Raw genomic sequence first — 13136 nt, 5'->3', positions numbered from 1 at the left:
CTGGCTAATGGTTTATCTATCTTATTAATTCTTTCAAAGAACCAACTCCTGGTTCTGTTGATCTGTTCCACAGTTCTTCTGGTCTCGATTTCGTTGAGTTCTGCTCGAATCTTTATTAACTCCCTTCTTCTCTTGGGTGTAGGATCTATTTGCTGTTTTTTCTCCAGCTCCATTAGGTGCAACATTAGCTTTTGTATTTGAGTTCTTTCCAGTTTTTGGATGGATGCTTGTACTGGGATGTATTTCCCCCTCAGGACTACTTTTCCTGTATCCTATACATGTTGAACACTTGTATCTTCCTTTTCATTAGTTCCCATGAATCTTTTTAATTCTTCCCTGATTTCCTGGTTGACCCTTTCATCTTTTAGCAGGATGGTCCTTAACGTCCACGTGCTTGAAATTCTTCCAAACTTCTTGTGGTTTACTTCTACTTTCAAAGCATTATGGTCTGAAAATATGCAGGAGACAATCCCAATCTTTTGGTATCAGTTCAGACCTGATTTGTGACCCACAATGTGGTTCATTCTACAGAAACTTCCATGTGCACTTAAGAAGAATACGTACTCAATTGCGTTTGGATGTAAAGTTCTGTAGATATCTGTGAAATCCATCTGGTCCAGTGTATCATTTAAAGCTCTTCTTTCTTTGGAGATGTTCTACTTAGAAGACCTGTCGACTGTAGAAAGCGCTACGTTCAAGTTACCAAGTATAAGTGTATTATTATCTAAATATGTCTTAACTTTTGTTATTAATTGATTGATATACTTGGCAGCTCCCACATTCGGGGCATAAATATTGAGGATTGTTAAGTCCTCTTGCTGGATAAGTCCTTTAAGTATGAGATAGTGTCCCTCTTCATCTCTCACTACAGTCTTCGGTATAAACTTTAGTTTATCTGATATAAGGATGGCTACCCCTGCTTTCTTTTGAGGACCATTTGAATGGTACATGGTTCTCCAACTTGTTATCTTCAGGCTGTAGGTGTCCTTCTGTCTAAAATGAGTCTCCTCTAGACAGCAAATAGATGGGTCCTGCCTTTTTATCCAGTCTGAAACCCTGCACCTTTTGATGGGGTCATTAAGCCCATTCACGGTCAGAGTTACTATTGAAAGATATCAATTTAGTGTCATCATGATACCTATTCAGTCCCTGTTTTTGTGGATTGTTCCCTTGGACTTCCTCTTTCTTTTACAGAGTCCCCCTTAATATTTCTTGCAGAGCTGGCTTGGTGGTCACATATTCTTTCAGTTCCTGCCTATCTTGGAAGCTCTTTATGTCTCCTTCTATTCTGAATGAGAGCCTTGCTGGATAGAGGATTGTTGGCTGCAGGTTCTTCTCATTTAGGACCCTGACTATCCTGCCAGCCCTTTCTGGCCTGCCAGGTCTCTGCAGAGAGGTCTTCTGTTAATCTAATATTTCTCCCAATAAAAGTTAGAGATTTCTTGTCTCTTGCTGCTTTAAGGATCTTATCTTTATCTTTGGAATTTGCAAACTTCACTACTAAATGTCGAGGTGTTGAGCGGTTTTTATTCATTTTAGGGGGGGAAATCTCTCTACTTCCTGGATCTGAATGCCTGTTTCCGTTCCCAGATTAGTTAAGTTTTCAGCTATGATTTGTTCAAATACATACTCTGTACCTCTGTGCCTTTCGGCGCCCTTGGGAACCCCAATTAAACATATATTTTTCTTTCTGAGGCTGTCATTTGTTTCCCTTAACCTTTCCTCATGATCTTTTCATTATTTTTCTCTTCTTTCCTCAGTTTCCCTCTTTGCCATCAATTTGTCTTGCATGTCACTCACTCGTTCTTCATTTCCTCCCCCCCCCCCCGTCTTCCTACCTTGATAGAAGCACGAACTCTTCTCACTGTAGCATTCCAGCTGTTCTCTCTTTAAATCTCCTCAGGCCAAATTCCTACATTTTCAGGATGATTTGAAAGTTATCCAGGTAAATTGGTGGGGACAGGAGACTTGGGGACCCTACTCCTCCGATATCTTGCCCCCTCCCCCCTATAGTTCTTTTGAATATATACCTAGGAGTGGAATTGCATGGTCAAATGGTAATTCTGCATTGAAATTTTCGTGAGAAACTGCCAGATTATTTTCCACAGTGGATGAGCCATTTTAACAACTGCATGACCGATGTATAAGGACTTTACTTTCTCTACATCCTCATCAACATTTGCTTGATTATAGCCATCCTACTGTGTGGGAAGTAATGTCTCCTTTTTGTATATTTTTTTATTTCAGTTCGATTTGCCAACATATAGCATAACACTCAGTGCTCATCCCGCCAGGTGCCCTCCTCAGTGCCCATTACCCAGTCACCCCCACCCCCTGCCCACCTCCCCTTCCATAACCCCTTGTTCGCTTCCCAGGGGTAGGAGTCTCTCATGTTCTCTCTCCCTCACTGATATTTTCACTCATTGTCTCTCCTTTCCCCTTTATTCCCTTTCACTATTTTTTTATATTCACCAAATGAATGAGACCATATAATGTTTGTCCTTTTCCGATTGATTTATCTCATTCAGCATAATACCCTCCCGTTCCATCCATGTTGAAGTAAATGGTGGGTATTTGTAGTTCCTAATGGCTGAGGAATATTCCATTGTACACAGACCACAGCTTCTTGATCCCTTCATCAGTCCATGGACACCGAGGCTCCTTCCACAGTTTGGCTGTTGTGGACATTGCTACTATAAACATCGGGGTGCAGGTGTCCCAGCGTTTCACTGCATCTGTAAACTGGAACAGGAAGAAATAGAAACCTGAACAGGCCAATAACCAGGGAGGAAATTGAAGCAATCATCAAAAACCTCCCAAGACACAAAAATCCAGGGCCAGATGGCTTCTCAGGGGAATTCTATCAAACGTTTAAAGCAGAAGCCATACCTATTCTCCTAAAGCTGTTTGGAAAGATAGACAGAGATGGAGTACTTCCAAACTCGTTCTATGAGGCCAGCATCACCTAAATTCCAAAACCAGACAAAGACCCCACCAAAAAGGAGAATTACAGACCAATATCCCTGAGGAACAGGGATGCAAAAATTCTCAATGAGATACTAGCCCATAGGATCCAACAGTACATTAAGAAGATTATTCACCATGACCAGTGGGATTTATCCCCGGGACACAAGGCTGGTTCAACACTCGTAAAACAATCAATGTGATTCATCATATCAGCAAGAGAAAAACCAAGCACCATAGGATCCTCTCATTAGATGCAGAGAAAGCATTTGACAAAGTACAGCATCCATTCCTGATCAAAACTCTTCAGAGCGAAGGGATAGAGGGAACATTCCTCAGCATCTTCAAAGCCATCTACGAAAAGCCCACAGCAAATATCATTCTCAATGGGGCAGCACTGGGAGCCTTTCCCCTAAGATCAGGAACAAGACCGGGATGTCCACTCTCACCGCTGCTGTTAAACATAGTACTGGAAGTCCTAGCCTCAGCAATCAGACAACAAAAGGAAATAAAAGGCATTCAAATTGGCAAAGAAGAAGTCAAACTCTCCCTCTTTGTGGAAGCGATATCTCTTTGAGGTTTCATTTGCATTTCCCAGATGACTAATGAGTTAAAGGACCTTTTTTTCATATGATTTTTGGCGATTTCTGTATCTCCTTTGGAGAAATGTCCATGCATATCCTTTGCCTATTTTGATTTGTCTTTATTTAAGCCCAGGTGGAGCCCAAAGCAGGGCTTGAATTCATGACCCTGAGATCAAGACCTGAGCTGAAATAGAGTCAGATGCTTAGCCGACTGAACCACCCAGGCGGCCCCCTTTGCCCATTTCTTGAATTGAGTAATCTTCTTTCACTTTTATTTTGGTATGATTAACAGATAAAAGCGTTGCATATATTTAGGTTGTACAATGTCATGTTTTCTTTTAAGGTGTTATAATTTGAGGATTTAGTTTTTACATTTACATTATTCTGAATACTTTATTATAGACTAGTTTTACAGGCCACAAGGAAGTAAAAGGACTACATACAGCCTCACAGGAAACAGGCAGGGTGCTGAGGAGGGCTAAGATGAGTCTAGGGCCTTAATGGGTGTATTCCAGGAGGAGGGGGCCCTGCAAGGGAAACCAGACCATCCTTAGAGACTCTGAGAACAAGGGCACAACAAATAAACAGGTCTGGGGCACCCGGGTGGTCCAGAGGTGGAGCGTCTGCCTTCGGTTCAGGGCGTGATCCTGGGGTCCCGGGATCGAGTCCTGCATCGAGTTCCCCACAGGGAGCCTGCTTCTCCCTCTGCCTCTGCCTCTCTCTGTGTGTCTCTCATAAATTAAATAAATAAATAAATAAATAAATAAATAAATAAAATCTTAAAAACAAAGAAACAAACAGGTCTGTGGCTACAAGGACCAGCGTGGGTGGGGGGGGGAGGATCAGGCCTCGTCATGCCTCTGTGGAGCTACTTCCATAACTCTGCTGAAGGGTCGAAGAAGGCCTCGCATCCCTGGGGGAGGGGGCATGTCCATTGGAGTTACCCATCCAGGGGGGGATCCCCACTGTGGGCCCATGGGAGCCTCATGCCAGGTGGTGGGCCCATCATGCCTGGAGGGGTTGTCCTCAGCCCATGGGCGGGGGAAGGCCCCCACAGCCAGGTGGATACTGGGTTTGGGGCCCTTGCAATACTGGCCGTGGCAGCAGCTGCAGTGGCTGCGACATTCTCTTCGTCGTGTGGCCATCACGTGTTGGGATGGCCCACTAACCCTCAGCCTGGCAGACTGGCCCAGCAAGTTTTGCAGGAGCCTGGGGCGTTGGAACAGGGATTTTTGTGCCAGGAGCTGTCCCAATCCCCGGGCTCCCGGCAGCTCGAGCAAGTGGCACTCCGGCCATGCCAGGACCTTTGGGAGAAGATCCCTCTACTGCCATTGAGGCTGGGTTCCCCCTGCAGGCAGTACCAGACCCAGGACTCACTTCTCTGCTCTTGCTGCTTGGTTTGAGTTCTTCGGCGAGGCCTCCCTGAACTCCTCGCAGTCACAGAGGAGCAAATTCACAGGCTTGTTGAAGGCCTCGAAGGCGCTAATGAAAAGATGCACCCCATCCTGTAGGGGACACGCTGCAGCGTCTTGCTGCTCTTGCCCACAGTCACGGGGGTGGCTCTGATGCCTCCAATTCCCGCTGGGTTCCTGGGTTCCCCTCAGCGCAGCCCGCTTCTTGCCACCACCTCCAGATGCATGGCCACAGATGAAGTGGGACGGGGTACAGGCTACTTTCCACCCCGGTGCCAGGCTCTTGAGTTCACCTGAGGACTTAAGATATGAGTGGACTCTGTGTGTGGTGAGAACACTTAAAATCGATTCTTCCAGCAAATTCCAAGTATACAATTTTATTAACTATGGTCACCATGCTATACATTGGCTAATCTCTCATATGACTGCAATTTGTGCCCGGTGACCAACTAATTTCCGCCACCCCCAGTCCCTGGCAACCAGCATCGTTCTTCTCTGGTTTTATGAGTTCAGCGTTTTCAGATTCCACATATAAATGAGATCGCGCCTCTTTGTCTTTGTGTGCAGGGCGTATTTCACTCGGCATACGGTTCTCCGGGTTCATCCAATCGTCACAAATGGCATTTATGACTAAATAAGATCCCATTGTATAATCACCACATTTTCCTTATCCGTTCACCAGTCAGTGGACACTTAGGTCTTGTTCCCATACCTTCTATTATTAATTATGCTGCAATAAACAGGGGAGTGCATATATGTCTTTGAGATCCTGACTTCATTTTCTATGGATATATACTCAAAAGGCAGGCTGCTGGATCATTCAGTAGCTCTATTTTTAATTTTTTTGAAGAATCTCCATACCGTTTTCCATGATGGCTAAACCAACTTCTATTCCCCAGTGTGCAAGTGTTCCCTTTATCTACAACCTCACCAACACTTGCTATCTCCTGCCTTTAAAAAAAAAAAGATTTTAAAAAGCAAACTCTACACTCAACATGGGGTTCAGACTCATGACCCCAAGATCAAGAGTTGCACACTCCACCAGCTAAGCCAGCCAGGTGCCCCATCTCTTACCTTTTTACTAATAGCCTTCCTAACAAGTGTGATGTGATATTTTGTGGTTTTGGTTTGCATTTCCCAGCTCTTCATATACATATTGGCCATTTGTATGTCTTTTTTGGAAAAATATTTATTCAAGTCCTTTGCCCATTTTTAACAGGTTATTTGTTTTTGTTTTGTTTGTTCCTGTTGCATTTGTTCCTTATATATTCAGGACACTAATTTCTTTTTTTAAAGATTTTACTTATTTAATCATGAGAGAGAGAGAGAGAGACAGAGAGAGAACAGAGGCACAGAGACACAGGCAGAGGGAGAAGCAGGTTTTATGCAGGGAGCCCGACGTGGGACTCGATCCCGGGTCTCCAAGATCAGGCCCTGGGCTGAAGGTGGCGCTAAACCGCTGAGCCACCTGGGCTGCCCAGGACACTAACTTCTTATCAGATATATGATTTGCACATTTTCTCCCATTCTGTAGATTACATTTTTCTTTTCTTTTTTAAAAATATTCTATTTATTTATTCAGGAGAGACCCAGAGAGGCACAGGCACAGGCACAGGCAGAGAGAGATGCAGGCTCCCTGCGGGGAGCCGGATGCGGGTCTCAATCCCAGGTCCCCAGGATCACACCCTGGGCCAAAGGCAAATGCTCAACTGCTGAGCCACCCAGGCATCCCTATATTTTTATTTTGTTGATGGTTGGCATTGCTGTATAGAAGCTTTTTAGTTTGATGTAGTCCCACTTGGTTTTTTTGCAGTTTTCTTGTGCTTTTGGTGTCATATCCAAAAAATCATTACCAAGACCAATATCAAGGAGTTTTTCCCTGTGTTTTCTTCTAGGAGTTCTGTGGTTTCAGTCTTATACTGAAGTCCTTACTCCATTTCAAGTTAATTTCCATGTATTGCGCAATACACGGGTCTGATTTCACTCTTTTGCATGTGGATATCCAGGCTTCCCAACACCATTCATCAAGAAGACTATCATTTCCGCATTGTGTGTTCTTGGTGCTCTTGCCAAAGATTAGTTGACCATGTATGTGCAGGTTTATTCCCGGGTTCTTTATTCTAGTCTGTTGGTGTATGTGTCTGTTTTTATGCCAAAACACCACCATGCTTTGATTCCTGTAGTTTTGTGATATCATTTGAACAAAGCCTCCAGCATTGTTCCTTGATTGCTTTGGCTATTTGGGATCTTTAGGATATATTATTCTATTTCTATTTCTGTGAAAAATGCTACTAGGATTTTGATGGGGATTGCATTGAATCTGTAGATCACTTTAGGTAGTGATCATCATTTTGATGAAATTAATTTAATGATACTTCTTTAATGATATTCAATAATAATAACTTAATATTAATTCTTCCAACACATGAACACAGGATATGTCTCCATTTATTTGTGCCTTTTTCTTTTTTTTTAATTTTTTTAAATTTTTATTTATTTATGATAGTTACAGAGAGAGAGAGAGGCAGAGACACAGGCAGAGGGAGAAGCAGGCTCCATGCACCGGGAGCCCGATGTGGGATTCGATCCCGGGTCTCCAGGATCGCGCCCTGGGCCAAAGGCAGGCGCCAAACCACTGCGCCACCCAGGGATCCCTTTTTTTTTAATTTTTTTTAAATTTTTATTTATTTATGATAGTTACAGAGAGAGAGAGAGGCAAATTTGTGCCTTTTTCAAATTCATCAGTATCTTATAGTTTTCAGTGGTACAGATCTTTTGCCTCCTTGGTTAAATTTATTCCTAAATATTTTTTAATCCTATTGTATATGGGAATGTTTATTGTGCCCAAGATTGCAAATCCGAGAAAACCACCAAGGAGCCAACATCGATGCAAGTACGTGAGGGTTTATTAACAAGCTCGAGCTTGGGTCCAAGTGTACCTGACACAGCAGACCAGGGACTTGGACCCCGAGGGGGGTTACAGCTGGGTTTTTCTGGGCTGGTCTAGGGGATTTTCAGAAGGGGTGGAGGAATTTCTTAAGCTCTGTTTTCATTCCAATATGGGACTTTTTGTCTCTATCAAGGGCGTTCTGAGCTCTGTTTTCATTCTGATATGGGATTTTCTGTCAAGGGCATTAAGCTCTGTTCTCATTCTGTTATGGGACTGACTCTCTGTCAAGGGTGTTCTGCGGTTTTTCCTGTAAAGTCCAGCTCTTATTCACAGGGCCCTGAGATGGCTATACTTGTGCTAACGCTAAACTTGAGGTGGAATGGCCTTAATTTTCTCGGCCTCCACATTTCCCGCTCTCAGAGGAACCTAAGGAAGGACCCAATCATGGGTCCAGGCTGGTCTCAGTAACAAGGTCCAGTGGTTGGTACTGCTGTCTGAGTACCATGATCTGAACTGCATTGACTGTCTTTGACAAAAGCAACTAATTTATTGATAATGCAGGGCCCGAGGGTGGGGGGGGGGGGAGGAGGAGGAGGAGGGGGCCAGCTAGGGAAGACAAGGTAGTTAGCCAGGGGGAGTGATTGAATCAGGATTCGAACCAACCTTGTTGCTGTTCCCGTTCTCGTTTTCGCTTAGCCAAACTTTCCCTGACCTTTGCCATAGATTTTCGGACTCTCCCTGAATGGTCAGTGTAGAAACAGCATTCTTCGTTAAGGCAGCATGTGGATCTGCATGTTTAAAATGTAGTCACCCTAAAAAATAAAAAAAAAATAAAAAAAAATAAAAAAAAATAAAATGTAGTCACCCAAGGGAAGGTCTATTTTTTTAATGAAAAACATGATACTGTGGGTTTAAGCCCCCCTTGCTTGGGATCCCTGGGTGGCGCAGCAGTTTAGCACCTGCCTTTGGCCCAGGGCGCGATCCTGGAGACCCGGGGTCGAATCCCATGTCGGGCTCCCGGTGCATGGAGCCTGCTTCTCCCTCTGCCTGTGTCTCTGCCTCTCTCTCTCTCTCTGTGTGACTATCATAAAAAAGCCCCCCTTGCTTGCAAAAGCCTCTCTACAGAATCCTGAAGGTAAAATACAGTTGTTTAGATTCATTCTGATCTCTTCAATTTTGACTCCGACTTCACTAAAAGTAGTGGCACCAGACTCTCCCATTTAATCAACAGACCGATACCAATTCCCTGATCTCGCCTCTGATTGAGCATTCATATCATCATTTATATTACCCAATTTTCTAGTGCAGAGCACAAGTATTTCCTGTAATACCCTCCATTGCATCGCATCTCAAACATAGTCTTTCTTGCCTTTTTTTTTACCTCACCTGTCGCTGCCCATCTGGGATGGCGGGCCTCGCCGCGTGGCCTGCACGTCCCCCCCCGCATTTTTCCTTGCACGCTCCTTCTGTCACTTGCCGACTGACCAGTTACACATTAGCTTAAGCCTTGCTTTCTTTCCTCTTTCTCAGCGGAGAGCAAGCCAGGGGCATGCAAGACCCAAGGCTCAGGTTCTTCCTGTGCGCAATCGCAGTGGAAGCGGTCTTTTGAGCTCATTATCTGGTATGAAGGCCTTTTACAAGGGGAAAACGTCGGTCCTTGCCATTTTTCCTCCAGTGGAACTTGTACCCACCTGTCCGTGTGTGTGTGTGTGTGTGTGTGTGTGTGAAGCGAAGCAGGGGGCAACAGGATGAAACCCCACGTAGGGTAGGGGAGGAAGTGGGGTGATTGGGTGAGATTACTTCTCCCCTTGAGACTTCTATTACCTGCAGTTTAGATTAAATGGCTGATGGGGATTGGTTCTGGCACCAAGCGACAGAGCATAAGCAACATTAGTGGGGTAAGTGAGAAGGCCGCAGTCTTAGCTTTAGGGGATTGTCCTTGTCCGGTTGGCCTTTCCATTCTGGAACAAAGTCCTTGATAACGGCATGTGGGTCAGCGGGCTGGACCCGGGTGTAATCCCACCGACCTTGAGAGCGGTGGGAGTGGTCAGGATCACGATGTAGGGTCCCTTCCAGTGAGGTTGAAGTGTCTGGTGTTGGTATCTCCGCAGATACACCCAGTCACCCGGCCGGTATCGATGGGGGCCCGGGGGTGGCCCAGTCTCGTAGAGGGCCCTCAGCTTAGGCCACACCTGCTCATGGGCTCTTTGTAACATTTGGAGGGAGAAAAGGAGTCGGTGATCATCAAACTCAGCAAGCACCTCAGGTTTTAAATTGGGGAGAACAGGTGGAGGAAGACCGAACATGATCTCGTAGGGAGTCAGTCCCATCTTATATGGGGAGTTCCTCACCCTATATAGGGCGAAGGGGAGGAGAGTCACCCAGTCCCCGCCAGTCTCCAGGGCTAATTTAGTTAAGGTCTCCTTTAATGTTGTATTCCTCCTCTCTACCTGTCCTGAGCTCTGGGGCCTATGTGCACGATGTCATTTCCAATCTGCCCCAAGTACCAGGGCCACCGCCCGTGTTACCTCAGAGACAATCCTGGGCCGTTGTCTGATCCGATCTTAACAGGAAAACCATACTTCGGTGCCATGTCTTCCATCCTTCTGGCTCCCGTGAGAGCACTCCGATGCATTTTGGATAGGACTCGCCGTCCCAGTTCCTCTCGCAGGATGTTGCTGGAGTGTGCGGCCCTCAGGAGTTCGAGGATCGCTGTTTTGTTTCTAATAGTCTTCCCCTCTGCCGTCAGAAGGATGGGGCCCCCTCTCTCTGTAAAGGGCCCCGTGGGTGTGGGCGGTGGCGAGGGCGGACCTGCAGAGGTTTCTTTCTTTCCCTTCCCCCATGGTCAGCGCCTTGGATCAGTTCTGCCCGCTGAGCTGATGTCCCCGCTGCCGCCGGCTCTGCCCAGCTGGTCTCCGTCTCCGTGGTCCCGGCTGCCCCCGCACACCTGACAGTCCGTCCTGACCACATCTTAAATTCCTTTCCAAGGATTTCCCTTCACGAGCCGTCTACACCTTTCTCTGCATTCAGAATTTGTCCCAAGCCATGTTTTTCAGCCAGTCTCATCTAGGACAAGATTGCTTTCTTTTACCTTGAACAAAAATATATTCCCATTTCTCATACTTTTCTTACATATCTCCTTTTCTCCATAGAGAGTTGCTTTCTTTATCTTACTTTAGCAGAGTTTTCCCATTCTTAGGATCCTTAGTCTCCAGCGAAACCCAAGGAGTAGCCGATTTTGAACTGTCACACCAGAACTCTTTGGACGGCAAATTTATGAAACAGTTAAGTACAAAGCCTGTTCACCAACAGATTCAAATCAACATTTCAGCACCTCTTCCTGTTTGGAAAAGACCTAGATGGCCAATGGATTTAATTCCATTTATCATCAAAGTGTACTAAGGTTTCAGGTTACCAAGGACTTTGAGAGGTATCTTAACAATTAATTATGAAAACTTGGAAACAGACAGTTAACCTTCATTTCAGTCTTTTTTTACTAACAAATTGCAAAAAGATAACAGAGCTTATGTGCCCTTCAGTCAACCTCAATAGAATAAAAGTTTCAGGCTTAGTAGTGATAATTTTCAAGACCTGTTTACTATGTCCCACCTGGATCCATTTAAAGTTAATCAATTTGTTCCCCGTCGTCAATTTTTATCTGAGACACCGGTGGGGGAATCTGGAGGGGACAGTGTGAGGTAATCGGTGGTCTTCTCGCTATTCGTCTTCTAAGCCCAGGACAAGCACCTGAATCGGGTGCTCCTCCTTGTTTAGGATTTTTGTTCCTTCGGGGTGGAAGCGAATTTGTGCCCCCATCTTGGTGAGCAAGTCCCGACCTAACAACGGGTAGGGACACTCAGGGATGACCATGAAGGGGTGGGATACCCGGCCCGTGCCGAGATCCCCAGTTCTCCGGGTAGTCCATGAGTACTGTTTGGGGCCCGCGGCCCCTTGCACCCATGAAGTCTTGCTTGCCAATTTCCCTTGGGGTTGTAATAAAGCCGAGTGTTGTGCCCCAGTGTCCACTAGGAATTCAACAGGTTGTCCCTCCACTCTGAGGGTTACCCTGGGCTCGGGGAGGGGTGCCGAACCCCGACTCCCCTAGTCGTCCAGGTCCCCCATCTCCAAGATCTTGGCAGGGGCCTTAGGTCTTTTGTTCAGACAGTCTTTCACCCAGTGGCCCCCTTCCTTGCAATGGGCACATTGGTTTTTGTTCAGTTTAGGGCGCTCCCGACGGGGACCAGGGCCATCCTCCTCACCTGTCCCTGAAGCCAGCTTCTTGAGGTGCCTCCGTCTTTCCCATGGGTCGTCCATGGTTGTGGCCAGCAGGATCTTGGCCAGGTTTCGGGTCTGCCGGTCACTTAGTTTGGTTTGTTGCTCTTCCAGACGGTCTCTATTATTATAGACTTGTTCTGCCACTATCACTAAGTCCTGCAAGCTCTTCTCTCCCAGTGTCTCTACTCTTTGCAATCTCTTTTTAATGTTCAGAGCGGCCTGGTTAACAAAGGCCATGATAGTTGCGGCCTTTGTTTCCGGGGCTTCTGGGTTCCTGGGGGTGCGCTGCCTAAAAGCCTCCATGACTCTAAGAAGGCTGCTGGACTCTCGTCCTTATCCTGTCTCACATCACAGACCTCGGCCAGATGGGCAGGCTTGCGCGGCAGCCTGGAGACCTGCCCTAGAGTCTGGCGTGGACCCGGAGTGTCTCCTTACCTTCAACCGAGTTGTGGTCCCAGGTGGGGCGGGATAAGGGGAAGGCAGTGTTTATGAGGTCTGGGTTTTGAGTCGGCTGTCTGTCCTCCACCAGGACAGACTTCCGGGCTTCCACCTGAATTCGTTCCCTCTCTTTGGTGGTGAAGAGAACCTGCAAGAGCCGTCGGCAGAGCTCTTCATTTCTTTTTCAGATAGTTCATTGCTAATATACAGAAACACGACTTATTTCTGTAAGTTGATTTCATATCCTGCAACTCTACTGAATTCGTTTAAGAATTTCTTGGTGGAAAAAAAAAAGAATTTCTTGGTGGGGGCAGCCCTGGTGGTGCAGCGGTTTGGCGCCGCCTGCAGCCTGGGGTGTGATCTTGGGGTCCCGGGATTGAGTCCCCCATCGGGCTGTCTGCATGGAGCCTGCTTCTCCCTCTGCCTGTGTCTCTGCCTCTCTGTGTCTATGAATAAATAAATAAAATATTTTAAAAAAAGATTTTTTTTGGTGGAGTCTAGGTTTTTCTATGTATGAGACGATGTCATTTGCAAACAGATAATTCAACTTTTTTTTACAGTTTGGATGCCTTT

General features: G+C 46.0%; 1 pseudogene; it reads right to left on the bottom strand.

Moving 5' to 3' along the window:
* Nucleotides 1-4037: 4037 nt before the first annotated feature.
* Nucleotides 4038-5831, bottom strand: LOC112668512 (small nuclear ribonucleoprotein-associated protein B'-like; annotated as a pseudogene).
* Nucleotides 5832-13136: the final 7305 nt, after the last annotated feature.

The sequence above is a fragment of the Canis lupus genome, chromosome X (genome assembly GCF_003254725.2).
Source record: "Canis lupus dingo isolate Sandy chromosome X, ASM325472v2, whole genome shotgun sequence".
Lineage (NCBI taxonomy): Eukaryota > Metazoa > Chordata > Mammalia > Carnivora > Canidae > Canis > Canis lupus.
This window is presented reverse-complemented; position numbering and strand designations above follow the sequence as displayed.